Below are 16,130 nucleotides of genomic sequence, written 5' to 3' on the forward strand. Positions count from 1 at the left end.
GGGCGGATCGCAAGGTGTCGTGCGTGGGGGCGGGACGTCGAACACAACTGGCGGCGGGAGAGATATGGGATCAGGGGACTCGGGAGTTAGGGAGAGAGACATGATCGGTGATCGGAGGCGATGGGGTGGGGAGAGTGGGACGTGGGATGTGTGTGCGTCTATGACGATGTTTTCTTTTCTTCTCCAAGCAGGGACAGGAGGACGTGAGTATTAGTGACAAGATCAGGTCATAATCCATACTTATTCCAAGTAAACCACTATAATTGTAATTCCAAAAGCGTTACCATTGATATATGAAACAGCAAGCGCGAATGGCAAATGAGTCTATGGCTCCACGCTAACTACAAACATGTACTTACGTAATAGTATTCAAAATGAATCCTTGTTCATGCCAAAAGTAAAAAATAGAAGAGGCTCAACAATACTGGAATACATTTAGAAAAGGTCCTCTTGCCTTAAGAGTGACAATAAGCAGAGGTGACAGAACATGATTGAACGACTTGCAAAACCATGTTGATGAACAATTTACATAACCGATGCTTGTTCTGAGTGCATTATCCTCCTGCTGTTGTACGCCTGCTTCTCACCCACCAGGATGGTGATGCGTACACTCGGGCTCGCCATCTCAACCACCTTTGCTAGCGAGGGCATCAAGCGCTTTTCATTGCTAGGTAATTTCCATAGTTGTAAGAGGGTGAATTGTAAATATTCTCCAACTCAAAGGATGCACCTCTGTACATTATCTACCTTGAATAATGCTTAATTTCACATAAGAGTCTCCCTATTCACCATTTGCTCTGTCAGAAGGAGAGATAATCTTATGAGTAAATCAACATGCTATGACAAATTAGATGTGAACAGATTCCATATTATTGGAACTTACTAAACATTATGAATGATATAGAAATTTCACCCAAGCACCAAATTTTTTGCCCCCTTCACAAAAATTCATGAGCAGCGCTACTGCCGTGTACGCTTGCTTCTCATCCACTAGGATGGTGATGCGTACACTCAGGCACACCGTCGCAACCACCTCTGCTGGCGATGGCATCAAACCCTTTTCACTTCTAGGCCAAGGCCATACCTACAAGTGGGTGAATTGTAAATATTCTCCAACTCAAAAGGATGCACCTCCGTACATTCTCTACCCTGAATAATGCTTTATTTCAAAAAAAAAAGATTCTCCCTTTTCACCATTAGCTCATTAGGAAGGAGAGATGATCTTATGAGTAAAGCAACCTGCTAAGACAAATTAGATGTGATCGGGTTCTATATTATTCAAACTTACTAAACATTATGGAGTATATAGAAATGCCATCCAATATCAAACACAATTAATTGCACAATCAAACTAAAACTTTGCGGATGGAGACTCTGGCATGCATGGTCAGTATGGAAACAATAACAAATAGGTGAAGATGGCACACAGTAACTTCGCCTAAGTGCTCATGGTGTGCATTATGTGATCCAAAACAATTTAGCAGAAAAATAAAGGTGGGCCAATGTTCACGGAGTACCTTATGAGTTATGTTTCTAAACTGCAATATGATACATGTTGTGAGGCCGATCGGACTGGCGGGAGCAACAAAGTAAGATGGAGGAGTCAATGACCTCGATGGACACCAGTTGTGAGGACGATCAACCAGCTGGCGACGGCTGCCACGAACAGCCAAACAATCCTTCATGTCTACACAATTAGCATTACCATGGAGCACTGATAATCATGAGCTACTCATGTAGAAAATGTATGGCCAGTATGGATGATTTCTTAATATGGTAACAGGTCAATATGAAACAATTTGAATCAAAATGAAACAATTTACTGATTTATAGGAAATTATCTGGACAAAATATTGGTAGAAAAGAATTGCACATAACCTTTAAGAAACAAAGTTCTAGGGACTGGTAGACCCCTGTAAAGCTATTTTAAGTAATCATGTACCGAACCATAATACTAAATGGGAGATGTTGGATATTAAGATAATACCTTCTAATCAAGAACAAGGCACTAATCACTGGAATCATCTATTACAGTACCACCTATGACCATATTTATTGAAATTTCCTTCGACAGACAAAGGAGTTTTGTCACGGCAGAGATGCTGTCCTTATGGCCCCAATGCAACTAAAGGATACACGGTTTCATCAAGTCAAGGTTCTAAACAAAACTCAGTCACAAATCGCATGGAGCACAAACACGACCTCGCTACTCTATTTCTCCGATTTTCATTGACGCAGCAGTAAAAGATTTAAGTCCGATGCTTTCCCTATTTGCCCAAAGTAACTAACTCCTCAAGATAACGTACTAAGCACAACACACTCACCAATCGCATGGACTAAAGAAACTATAGACACTGATTTCCACACGAAAATCACAGGCACTAGTAAACCATTTACCTCTTCATCCATCCCGATGTGTTCTTCCTTGGCCTCGCCTCATCCCTAGTCGATGTCCATCGAAGGAGGCTCTACCCATGATGGTTGGGATGCTAGGCTGCTGGGTAGGTATAGGGTGCAAGGCAGAGCCTTCCAGAGAAGTCCCTCACCATGTCATCCCTACCGACCTTCGTTTTGTCGGGGAAATTGAGGAGAGCGGAGGACAGGGGCGCTAAACTGCATACATCGATGGTGGCCGCGTCCGCTTTTCCTAAGGATTCGGATCCAGTTGAACGGGATCGGCCAACACCGCCGCTGTACTCCGCCTCCTCCCCCTCTCTCTACGGGCGAAAGGCCCCAACACCGCCACTGCGCTCCTGCTCCTCCTCCCTCCCTCCCCCTCTCTCTCTGCGGGCGAAAGGGCCCCAACACTGCTGCTGCTCTCCCTCTCTCTCCCTTTGTGTGTGTGTGCGGGAAGATCGCGAGGTGTCGTGCGTGGGGGCGGGACGTCGAGCACAACCGGCGGTGGGAGAGATATGGGATCGGGGGACTCGGAAGTCAGGGAGAGAGACGTGATCGGTGATCGGGGGCAAGGGGGTGGGGAGAGTGGGACGTGGGATGTGTGTGCGTCTGTGACGATGTTTTTTTCTTCTCCAAGTAGGGATAGGAGGACGTGGCATTTTTTTTCTGTTTCGAGCGGGGACAGGAGCACATGGCGTGGGTGGAAGACATATCGATAGCTTTAGGGGGAGGTTGAACCATCACGACGTTTGATTCTGCTTTAATAGTAGAGATACTTCATGTCGCATCAACTAGGTGACATTCTCACAACCAAGCGTACTCTGTACTATTTGTTGTTTGAGTTGAAAGTTTGGGTAAAAATAAACCGAAGTATCATCCAAAACTTTGATGGACCTTGAACATGCCATTTGATCAATTTCAGATGGGAGAAAGATGAAAACCTGAACGGTGTCTTGGTTAGTCCCTACAAATAGGTGGGTGCCACGCTACGCCCAACTCAGTGAACAAATAGTGTGGTTCACCCCCAAATCGCAGAGCTTGGTGACCTTGTGGAGTTAAAAATTTGTTTAGGATCCCTCTTAGAGTTTCAAAATAGAAATCGGATAACATTGGTTGCGCACACCTTGCTGCTGCATTCCACGGGTAGACGCAATTCTCCAATCTGACCGAGAGGACATTGTGCGAAGACCAATCCACGTAGTTGAGGTAGAAGTCATCCTACAATGCAGGCGCATACAAAACACCCAGGAGGAGAATTCCATTGCCGTGATATTTTTGATTTGAGCATGAATTTGAATATAATAACATATACTCTTGGAATACCAATGGGCATGAAAAACAAACAATAACCATAAGAGATTCACCTGCAGGAATATGCAATTAGCACATCAATGTGTAACAGCAACAACAGAGTATTCATGGCATGGAAACAAGCACAAACACATGTGTGTTTTGCCCCTAAATTCAAAAAACCCTCGTTTCTGCCCGAGCTCGTTTGCTCATCTTATGCTTTTGCCCTTTGACCGTTTGACCGTAACTTTGAAAACTTCATAACGAATTCATACTAACTCAGAAAAATGCATATAAGATATCAAAATGTTCCGAAAACCTTCACCTGTATGTGCATGTCATTTGCATTCATGACAAAAGTGCCAAAAGGTCCTCATCTCAGTTTGAGCTCATATGACGTCGGCATTAATAGTAAAATCCAAAAAATAGAAAACAATTCAAAAAAAAATCTGAATTATTTTTGTGGAAAACATTGACTAATATTTTGATCGCTTATAAAGTTTCACCAGGGAATGACATTCATGGAAGTCATGGCAAAAATAACAAAATTAGCACTCCAAAATGCTTTTTTTGGAGCATCAACTTTCCCTTGTTTCCACGGCTTCCAGGAATGTCATTTCCTCATGAAACTTTGCAATCTCTCAAAACATTTGTCAATGTTTGCCACAGAAAAATTTAGAATTTTTTGAATTTGTTTTCAATTTTTTCATCATTTACTATTCATGCTGACATCATATGAGCTCAAACTGAGATAGGGACTTTTCAGTACTTTTGTCATGAATGCAAATGACATGCACATATAGGTGATGTTTTTTCGATCATTTTGATATCTTATTTGCATTTTTCTGAGTTAGTATGAATTCATTATGAAGTTTTCAAAGTTGCGGTCAAAGGGCAAAAACATAAGAGGAGTAAACGAGCTTGGACAGAAATGAGGGTTTTTTGAATTTAGGGGCAAAACACACGGGTGTGACACAACTAGGGGCTCAAATGTAACCTACTATATATCCCCAAGATTTAGAATGCACAAATCTATTCCCTGAAGAAGCACAACCAGGACACAAGATCCAACTGAAACTAAATCTGGTCTATCATCCATATCTTGTTCAACCATGCATAAGAAATCATTCTCAGCTTGCTCAACAGCAGAAGTGAGGCAATTCAGCACACGAGCTCGAAAACTTTTAGAAAGTTTTACATCTTCATTCTGTGCAATTTCCATGGCTAATGTGAATTAACTTTTAACCCCATTAAGGGAGTCCTTTGATGAGCTATATAGGCCATCTTGTTGCTTGATACGACTCTAACAAGTACAGGTAATATACTATGTTATCATATAGAGTTACTGCCAGAATATCAGCTATATCTCATTCATTAAACCTATCATAAATTCCGCATATCAACCATCCAACTTTCTTAGAGCACACAGCTTGGACTCTGTCCTCTCCAGCTGCTCCACTAGCCATCTTTACCTCGCTACCAGTCAGAAAATTGGATGATACAGTTGTTGGAGCACTGGACCTCTAAAGATTTTTATTGATTTCAAGTATGGAGCTCTCAGTTAATGCAAGGCTGCCTTGTGAGGTGGATAGAAAATCCAACCTTGACATAGATGGAGAAGAGACGATTTGGGGGCTTACCTCGAGTTGATTTCCTTGTCGGTCTATGCAGAAGTGCCCTAGATGTCGCCATATCATGGGTCCTGTCGGTCGTTGGAGGTGGACGCGAATCACGATGGAAGCGATTTGGGCGTGGTCCTCTTCCTCGTCCGCCAATCGACGATCGTACTTGGGGTCGCTACTAGTAGCAGTAGAGGAAGAAGGGGAGGTCCTGAATCACACCCCGATCAACGCCTAAGAGAGCACAAACAAGAGGAGAAGGGTGGGGCTGCGGGGCAAATCGGCGGCGAGGAGCCGAGGATGCAGGCGCCGGTGAAGTCCTCCTCTGGGCGTAGCTGTCGAAGGCGAGGAAGGAGAGAGAGAGAGAGAGAGAGAGAGAGAGAGAGAGAGAGAGAGAGAGAGAGAAGGTTTTGTGAGGGAAGGGGAGAGGAGGTGGCGGCTCGACAGAGGAGTTGCCTTCCTAGGGAAGGAATCGATGGTGTGTTTATCTGCTGTGTTATCTTTTTTTTCTGCTCACAATGTGGAATATGACGTGGCATAGCCCAGCTAGTGCCCTTTGTGCAACGGTTAATGGGTTTGATAGAGTGTGATTTGTACAAAACGTGCACCGCTATCGGTAATGGCCCAGCCTAGTATGATGTTCCTAGCCGTTTTTGAAGGAAATATGCCCTAGAGGAAATAATAAAGTTGTTATTTATATTTCCTTATATCATGATAAATGTTTATTATTCATGCTAGAATTGTATTAAACGGAAACTTGATACATGTGTGGATACATAGACAAAACAAAGTGTCCCTAGTATGCCTCTACTTGACTAGCTTGTTAATCAAAGATGGTTAAGTTTCCTGACCATAGACATGTGTTGTCATTTGATGAACGGGATCACATCATTAGGAGAATGATGTGATGGACAAGACCCATCCATTAGCTTAGCATAATTATCGTGAAGTTTTATTGCTATTGCTTTCTTCATGACTTATACATATTCCTCTAATTATGAGATTATGCAACTCCCGAATACCAGAGGAACACTTTGTGTGCTATCAAACATCACAATGTAACTGGGTGATTATAAAGATTCTCTATAGGTGTCTCCGATGGTGTTTGTTGAGTTGGCATAGATCAAGATTAGGATTTGTCACTCCGAGTATCGGAGAGGTATCTCTGGGCCCTCTCAGTAATGCCCATCACTATAAGCCTTGCAAGCAATGTGACTAATGAGTTAGTTATGGGATGATGCATTAAGGAACGAGTAAAGAGACTTGCCGGTAACGAGATTGAACTAGGTATGATGATACCGATGATCGAATCTCGGGCAAGTAACATATCGATGACAAAGGGAATGACGTATATTGTTATGCGGTTTGACAGATAGATATCTTTGTAGAATATGTAGGAGCCAATATGAGCATCCAGGTTCCGCTATTGGTTATTGACCAGAGATGTGTCTCGGTCATGTCTACATAGTTCTCGAACCAGTAGGGTCCGCACGCTTAACGTTCGATGACGATTTGTATTATGAATTATGTGATTTGATGACCGGAGTTTGTTCGGAGTCCTGGATGAGATCACGGACATGATGAGGAGTCTCGAAATGGTCAAGAGGTAAAGATTCATATATTGGAAGGTTATATTCGGACATCGGAATGGTTTCGAGTGGTTCGGATATTTTACCAGAGTATCGAGGTGTTACCGGAACCCTCCGGGGGAAGTATTGGGCCATATTGGAGGAGAGGAGAAAGGCCACATGAGGAGGCGCGCGCCCCCTTGCCCAAACCTAATTGTACTAGGGGAGGGGGCGGCCCCCCTCTTTCCTTCTCCCTCTCTCTCCCTTCCCCTTTTCCTCTTCGGCGGAAGGAAGGAAGGGGGCCGAATCCTACTTAGACTAGGAGTCCAAGTAGGACTCCTCCCCATGGCGCGCCCCCCTTGGTCGGTGATACGTCTTCGTCGTATCTAATTTTCCAAACACTTTTGTCCTTGTTTTGGACTCTAACTTGCATGATTTGAATGGAACTAACCCAGACTGACGCTGTTTTCAGTAGAATTGCCATGGTGTTATTTTTGTGCGGAAATAAAAATTCTCGGAATAACCTGAAAATCAATGGAGATTGTTTTTGGAATATATAAAAAATACTAGCGAAAAGATCCACGTTAGGGGGCCCACACCCTATCCACGAGGGTGGGGGGCGCGCCTACCCCCTGGGCGCGCCCCTGCCTCGTGGGCCCCCTAATGCTCCACCGACGTCCATCCTGACTCCATATATTCACGTTCGGGGAGAAAAAAATCAGAGAGAATGATTCATTGCGTTTTACGATATGGAGCCGCCGCCAAGCCCTATACTCTCTCGGGAGGGCTGATCTGGAGTCCGTTCGGGGCTCCGGAGAGGGGAATCCGTCGCCATCGTCATCATCAACCTTCCTCCATCACCAATTTCATTATTCTCAACACCATGCATGAGTAATTCCATCATAGGCTTGCTGGACGGTGATGGGTTGGATGAGATTTATCATGTAATCAAGTTAGTTTTGTTAGGGTTTGATCCCTAGTATCCACTATGTTCTGAGATTGATGTTGCTATGACTTTGTTATGCTTAATGCTTGTCACTAGGGCCCGAGTGCCATGATTTCAGATATGAACCTATTATGTTTTCATGAATATATGCGAGTTCTTCATCCTATCTTGCAAGTCTATAGTCACCTATTATGTGTTATGATCCGTTAACCCCGAAGTTACAATAATCGGGATACTTACCGGTGATGAACGTAGTTTGAGGAGTTCATGTATTCACTATGTGTTAATGCTTTGGTCCGGTACTCTATTAAAAGGAGGCCTTAATATCCCTTAGTCTCCAATAGGACCCCGCTGCCACGGGAGGGTAGGACAAAAGATGGCATGCAAGTTCTTTTCCATAAGCACGTATGACTATATTCGGAATACATGCCTACATTACATTGATGAACTGGAGCTAGTTCTGTGTCACCCTATGTTATAACTATTGCACGAGGAATCGCATCCGACGTAATTATCCATCAATGATCCATTGCCTACGAGCTTTTCCTATATTGTTCTTTGCTTATTTACTTTTCCGTGGCTACCGTTACAATCACTATAAAACCGAAAGTATTACTTTTGCTACCGTTACCACCACTATCATATTACTTTTCTATTAAATACCTTGCTGCAGATATTACGTTTCTAGGTGTGGTTGAATTGACAACTCAACTGCTAATACTTGAGAATATTCTTTGGCTCCCCTTGTGTCGAATCAATTAATTTGGGTTGAATACTCTACCCTCGAAAACTATTGCGATCCCCTATACTTGTGGGTTATCAAGACTATTTCCTGGCACCATTGTTAGGGAGCTTAGCTCTATTCTTTGAGTCACTTGGGATTTATATCTGCTTATCACTATGAAGTATGAAGAACTTGAAAGATCAAAGAACCAAGATTTTTTCCTCAACTACGAGGGGAGGTAAGGAACTGCCATCTAGCTCTGCACTTGATTCACCTTCTGTTTTGAGTAAACTTGTGACACCTACACCTGCTATTCATTCTGATATGTCGCATGTTATTGATGATGCCACTTTTGCTTTGCATGATACTTATGATGAAACTACTTCTATGCTTGATAATACTGTGCCATTAGGTGAATTTCTTGATGAACAACTTGTTAGGGTAAGAGAGAATGAGATTATTGAAACTGATAATATTGATGAAAGTGATGATGAAGATTCTCCCCCTAGATATGAATTGCCTGTTGTGCCTGAGGGTTATGTTATGGATGAAGAAACTGCTAGAGATTTCTTAGCTTGCAATGATAGATCTGATCTTAAGAAATTACTAGCTAAGCTTAAAGAAAAGTCTTTGAATGCTAGAATGAAATATGACCCTGCTTTTGCTACTTCACCTATCTTTATTACTGATAAGGATTATGATTTCTCTGTCAATCCTAAGTTAATTACTTTGTTTGAATCTGATCCTTTTTATGGCTATGAATCTGAAACCGTTGTGGCACATCTTACTAAATTAAATGATATAGCCACCATGTTTACTCGTGATGAGAAAACTCGCTATTACTTTATTCTTAAGTTATTTCCGTTCTCATTAAAGGGTGATGCTAAAACATGGTTTAATTTTATTGATCCTGGTTGTGTGTGTAGTCCCCAGGATATGATTTATTACTTCTCTGCTAAATATTTCCCCGCTCATAAGAAATAACCTGCCTTAAGGGAAATATATAATTTTGTGCAAATTGAAGAAGAGAGTCTCCCACAAGCTTGGGGGAGGCTTTTCCGATTGCTTAATGCTTTGTCTGATCATCCTCTCAAGAAAAATGAAATATTTGATATCTTTTATAATGGACTAACCGATGCTTCCAGAGACTACCTGGATAGTTGTGCAGGTTGTGTTTTCAGGGAAAGAACTGTTGATCAAGCTGATTTGCTATTGAATAATATGTTGACTAATGAAAATAATTGGACAGTTCCTGAACCAACTCCTAAGCCAACTCCGAAGAAAGGGGTATTCTATTTCTTAGTCCTGAAGATATGCAAGAGGCAAAGAAATCTATGAAAGAAAAAGGTATTAAAGCTGAAGATGTTAATAATTTACCGCCTATTGAAGAGATACATGGTCTTGATAACCCGACACAGGTAGTAAAGGTAAATTCTCTCTATAGATTTGATGAAGGTGATATTCCTCGTTATAAGTCTGCTAGCCAATGCTTAGATGAGTTTGATAATTTTATTGTTAAGCAAGAAAACTTCAATGCTTATGTTGATAGAAAATTGAAACACAATGCTGGTATGTTTGAACACTTGAGTGATTATATGTCTAGAGTTAGGTGAACTTAAACTTATTAGTAAACATGCTTTTATGGTTACCACTCAAGTAGAACAAGTTCTTAAGGCTCAGAATGATTTGCTCAATGAATTAAATAATAAGAAGAATGATAATGTTGTTAGAGTTATGACTAGAGGAGGTAAAATGACTCAGGAACCTTTGTATCCTGAGGGCCACCCCAAGAGAATTGAGCAAGATTCTCAGAGAACTAATGTCGATGCACCTAGTTCTTCTAAGAAGAAGAAAAAGAAAAATGACAGGACTTTGCATGCTTCTAGTGAACCCGTTGTTGACACACCTAAGAATCCTAATGATATTTCTATTTCTGATGCTGAAACACAATCTGGTAATGAACATGAACCTAGTGATAATGTTAATGATTATGTTCATGTTGATGCTCAACCTTGCAATGATAATGATGTAGAGATTGAACCTGTTGTTGATCTTGATAACCCATAATCAAAGAACCCATGCCTTTTCCTCCTAAACCATCCAAGAAAAAGGATGATGAGGATTTTGAGCGTTTTGCTGAAAGGATTAGACCTATCCTTTTGCGTATGCGTTTAACTGACATGCTTAAAATAAATCCTTATGCTAAGTACATGAAGGATATTGTTACTAATAAAAGAAAGATACCAGAAGCTGAAATTTCCACCATGCTTGCTAATTAAACTTTTAAGGGTGGAATACCAATGAAACTTGGAGATCCAGGAGTACCAACTATACCATGCTCCATTAAAAGAAACTATGTTAAAACTGCTTTATGTGATCTTGGAGCCAGTGTTAGTGTTATGCATCTCTCTTTATATCGTAGACTTGATTTGAATAAGTTGACACCTACTGAAATATCTCTACAAATGGCTGATAAATCAATTGCTATACCTGTCGGTATTTGTGAGCATGTGTCTGTTGTGGTTGCAAACGATATTATTTTAACGGATTTTGTTATTCTTGATATTCCTAAGGACGACAATATGCCAATTATTCTTGGTAGACCCTTTTTGAATACTGCAGGGGCTGTTATTGATTGCGACAAAGGCAATGTCACTTTTCATGTTAATGGTAATGAGTATACGGTACACTTTCCGAGGAAACAATCTCAAGTCCACAGTATCAATTTTATTGGAAAGTTTTCAACAATTACTATTGGAGGTTTTGAATTTCCTCTTCCTACTGTCAAGAAGAAATATGATATTCTTATTGTTGGGGACATGCATATCCCCATTGAGGTAACCTAGTGTTATTCAAAAATTCTCCGGTTTTATGTTATTCGAAAAGAGTTTGTTAACAAGACTTGATCAACCTTGTTAGTGGATTCCTTTTGATGAGTATGAGATGGATGAATTTAGAAAACACAACTTTTTGTACCCTCTTTTTACTTTCTATTATTCGTTTCCCTAATCTATACCTACTAATAAAGCAGATATTGCTTCTGCCCGTACGTCACAAAAATCGCCCCTCGAAGTTGCTAGAAATTACCCGCTATGCCACCCGTAAGTGAAGAAAACGATTCGATTTTTCTTTTCAAAGTCGCCGTCGTTTCCAGAGTTTGTATACAGTTAATATCCAACAAATAGCAGTGACACAGTAGTAGCGCGGTGGCTCGATGCATTGTCTTCTGCCCTGTAGACCAGGGTTCGAACCCCAGCTTCTACCAATATTTTCCTCCACCTTTTTCTCATGACTTATTCCCACCTACATGGGCCAGCCAGCAGACTTAATGCCCTTTTTTTTTTCTTTTTTCTGGTCTTCTCTTTTCTCACTTCTGTTTTTGTTTTCTCCTTCTTTAAATCAATTTGAGATTTTCAAGTATTAAAAAGTTGCGAGTTTGAAAAAGCTGTTTGAGAAATTATAAAATGTGTGTGAATTCAAAAAAGTTCAGGAAATCATAAAATTTTCGTGGTTTCAAAAAATGTTACTGATTTTACAAAAATATTTGCAAATTATAAAAATAATTTGGAAAGAAATGTCGTTAAATAAAATCAAGTTCATGATCTTGATAAAATGATCGTGTATTCAAAACATATTTGTGAATCTGAGTCATCATGAAATCAAAAACTATTCATGCATTTCAATAAATGTTCGTCTAAAAAACAAATGTTTGTGAATTTAAAAAAAATGTCTAAATTTAAAAAGAATGTTTGTCGATTCAAAAAACTCTTCCTATTCAGATGTATTTTATATCTAGGATTTGATTAATTTTGGAAATTCTTTATATGTCTTGGGGTTGGCGAGTAGTCCATGGTCGATGAGATTTGTTTTCAAAGTTCAAAACATTCCCTTGCGCGAGAAAATGACAAGTGTGTCGTACAGTGACAAGCCCATTTTTTACCACGTTGAATGCATTGCGATCACGTGGATATTGCATCCATCATCAACGAGAGTGAGAAGAAAGATAATTGGCAACATGGTGAGCCATCGTGTTAAAATAGAGGACATTCATATGTCGGATATTGACCAACGTGTAATTTTTTCTTCCGTTGCAACGCACGGGCATATTTGCTAGTAATAATAAACCACGGATTGCTTCTGGTCGTACGTCACGGCAGTTTTGCAGAAAAGCCCTTGTGTTTTTAGATATTCAAGCCGCAGTCCTGACGAGAAGTCCCGAACCGGTACGAGCGAGAGAGAAAAAAACGTACCCGCACAACCCACAACCCAACCTCCCAATCCCATCTCCACCTCCAGCGCTCCTCCACCCCCGCCGCCGCCGCCGCCGGCCCCTGCCGCGCGCCGCCGACCCCCTCCTTGCGGCCAACTCCGCCGGGGCGCTACCCCTACCCCAAGTGCCCCACCCCGCGGCCTTCCACCGCCGACGACACACGACGCCGCGCTGTTGCCGGCTCCCCCTCCCCTGCTACCACGGTGCTGCTGGGACTCCTCCCCGTTGCTTCGACCTCGGCGTTGGTTCCCCCAAACCCGCCGGTTTCGCCACCGGCCACAACTTCCTGGCGCACTCCACCAACCGACAGACCAGTTCGCCCGCCTCCCATGGCTAACATCGCTGCTACCCCAGTGTCGCTTCCCACCCCAGGGGCTCATCTCCTCCACCTGCGCGCCACTCCCCGACCTTCCCTTTTCGCGCCGTATGCTTCCTCCCGCTTCACTGCCTGGCATGTGCCAGGTCCAATCTGGACGAACAGGACAACATAGCCAGCCATATGCGCCCCTCCAATCTGAACGGCTTGCTCTGCATGATGCCGCTTGCTTGCTGTGTGTGGGGTATATTTTTGTTGTACTCTTAATTTGCTGTTGATGTCATATGCTACAGATTCATGTTTTTTATGAGATACTTGGAATACGTAAGAGTACTGATATAGTAGAAACAAAGCACGTACAGTTAGCAATACAGAAGCCGCAGAATGTTTAAGGGGAGTTGAATGTCAAAAACCACAACCCTGCTACTCTGATAGTTTTCAGGCTCACATTTTATGGGAAATTATTCAGTTTGTCACTTTGTTATGGGATATAATGTCTAACATATCATAATGTTTTGGTGGAAACGGTGGTAGTTTCTGACCTCTTTCAGAGTTTAAACTATTTTCCTGATGACTGAATGAAGTTGAAACTTTGACAACGGATGTAGCAGGGTTAACAGAAAACATGATGCACGATTGAATTAAACATGCAGGGTTCAATACGCATCTCTAATTATTCTTATGTTTATTATTTTTAATAATCTACCACTTCTGGCATCCTGTCGGTGAGTCTTCTTTTGGCCTGCGAACCATAGTCATTGTAGCTTTGCTCCAGTTTGCCAATGTATAGCTGAATATGAGCCATCTACTTGCTGGAAGTGGTCACATATGGGGTAACTTTTAGTGGCAGGGTGAAGTAATGGTACTGGCATTTGTATTACTGAAAGTACAGTACATACTTTGTGTTATTTTGCATGCTCTCTATGTGTTCTCGTCTTGGCAGGGGATGCGTGGTGATGACTCCTTAAATGCTCTGAGTAATAATTGAGAATACATAGACAATGTCAAATTGAAGTGTGATATTTGTATGTCATATTTACTCCACAATAACTTTTTATGTGTTTTTCTCATTCTTTTTACATAGACGTAATGATTTCTTTATGCCGCAATGTTACTTATGTCATTTGGATTTGGACATGCCGCAGTGTTACTTCGATCTCTGGATGGTTGGTGGCCACCTTAATTAGAATCATTAGGGGTAATGTAGTTGCAATGCAGTATCTATGTGTGGGCTACCGGATGGAGTTGCAACAGCTGTGGTCAAAAGCCGGATGTTTTGGAGATGCCATGTTTGATTAATTAATTAATCATCTTTTGTGGTGCCATTAGTTCTGATCCTGGGCTAGGAGGATTTAATATTCTTAATCATGCTTTCATGCAGATTGACCCAGTTCGTCCGTTGATTGATTACTGGACTCCGAGTTGCATTGCTTATTTTGGTAAGTGAGAACGTATGACTGTAATTCTGCATACATCATCATGCTATTTCCTCCTAATTTATATATGAAGATTAAGTGTCCTTTTTTACCTAAAATTTACTTGAATATTTAACTGAGAATTACTTCATTGTGTGTCATGCCTATCTTATTCCATCCACATGATCTATGGACCACAGATATAGTTCTCAATCCAAGGAGAGTCCGAAAACTAATAATTTGTGCCTTGAATAACGAATGTAATTTTTTTGTTCTAATCTTGAAACTTTGGCTAATGTGATAATATTGGTGTCACGGTGGTCTTCATAGTTGTAGTGAGTACAATCTAACAGAAGCAAAAGTCTCTATTGATTGTTGTAGGAGATCCAGAAAGCGGAGCATTGGGGCACTCTGATTTTTAAGAAGCTCCATGCACGTATTAAGGCCAGTAAATTCAATTTGTTTCTCATCTGCTTCTCTATGGTCTGTTGTCCTTATTCGATCTGTTATTCAGGTATGTGTTGTTAACGCTCCTAATTTTGGGAGAATCAGAAAAAAAATAAGTTTTGCAAGTTACGTCATATTTCCATGTTTTAGTATGAGATTTAGATATATTGTTTCTCCGGTTCCATATTCATTATATGTTTTTCTCCTATAATTGGCCTGCTTGTTTACACAAGTCTGAATTCCTAAAGGTTCAAGAGTATTTCAATGTTGCTAAAGAAAGATACAAGGATCAGTGCCGTAACATTGTTGAAAGACAATCAGACACAGTATGCTTTTAACTTGCCATTTCCTTACTGACTAAACCTGAGTACATGACTATTTTCAGTTTTCTAATTCATTGGAGCTGTGCTAATCTCCTCACTCCTTGCCCTGATGTAGGACACCATGCAGCAGCACTGCACCCTGCAGTTCATGCTCTGCTCACCATGACCTGCCTCCTCATCATCAGACATACTCATGTGTACTAGGATCTCCTCACCATCAAAGTTCATGTGTCCTCTAGATCAAGCCTATGCATGTGAGCTGAAGAATTGTTTGCCTGTTCACAATTGGTGATTGAAGGGTGGCCGGTGACTTCCATAATTTTCTTGTAGTTGTTTGTTGGATAATCTTTAAAATTAGGATTGTAGAGAACTTTACATTACTGTAAAACTTCGTCTTCTTGGTGTTGATGCTTACTATTCCATTATGCTAACTCAGCAACACTTTTAGCAGAAATTGGTTGTTTATGCAGACACGCGGTGTAGTAAAATTGAAGATTTAGCTCCCGCATTGCATACTTATGCTATGTTGTAGTAATGTTCTATCCATGAATTATATACAGCAGACTGTATGTTCAGCCTCCACGTTCATTTCTTTGATCTCCTCAGGTTTCGCAGAGGATTTAGTTGTACATATGTGCCAATATACCTATGTGAGCCTCCCTGAATTATGTCGATATCTATGAAACTTTGTTGTTCTTCCTCGCCAAGATGTCTATTATAATTTTGGTATATACTTCATATATACGGTGTGATCTATGCTTGGAAATAAGGGTAAAAGGTCAACAGATCAAAGCCTAAGTCCAAATTATGCTACT

At 41.2% G+C, this 16,130-nt stretch overlaps 1 long non-coding RNA gene across 2 annotated transcripts; it reads left to right on the forward strand.

The window, feature by feature from the left end:
- Positions 1-12,809: 12,809 nt before the first annotated feature.
- Positions 12,810-15,870, forward strand: LOC119317283. Of its 2 annotated transcripts, XR_005153577.1 has the most exons (4): positions 12,810-13,374; positions 14,512-15,059; positions 15,241-15,318; positions 15,431-15,870. It is a non-coding gene; the product is annotated as an uncharacterized LOC119317283 (long non-coding RNA). The 2 variants fall into 2 exon arrangements; XR_005153576.1 differs by having other exon boundaries at positions 12,811-15,059.
- The last annotated feature ends 260 nt before the right edge of the window (positions 15,871-16,130 follow it).

Source organism: Triticum dicoccoides, chromosome 6A (genome assembly GCF_002162155.2).
Source record: "Triticum dicoccoides isolate Atlit2015 ecotype Zavitan chromosome 6A, WEW_v2.0, whole genome shotgun sequence".
Lineage (NCBI taxonomy): Eukaryota > Viridiplantae > Streptophyta > Magnoliopsida > Poales > Poaceae > Triticum > Triticum dicoccoides.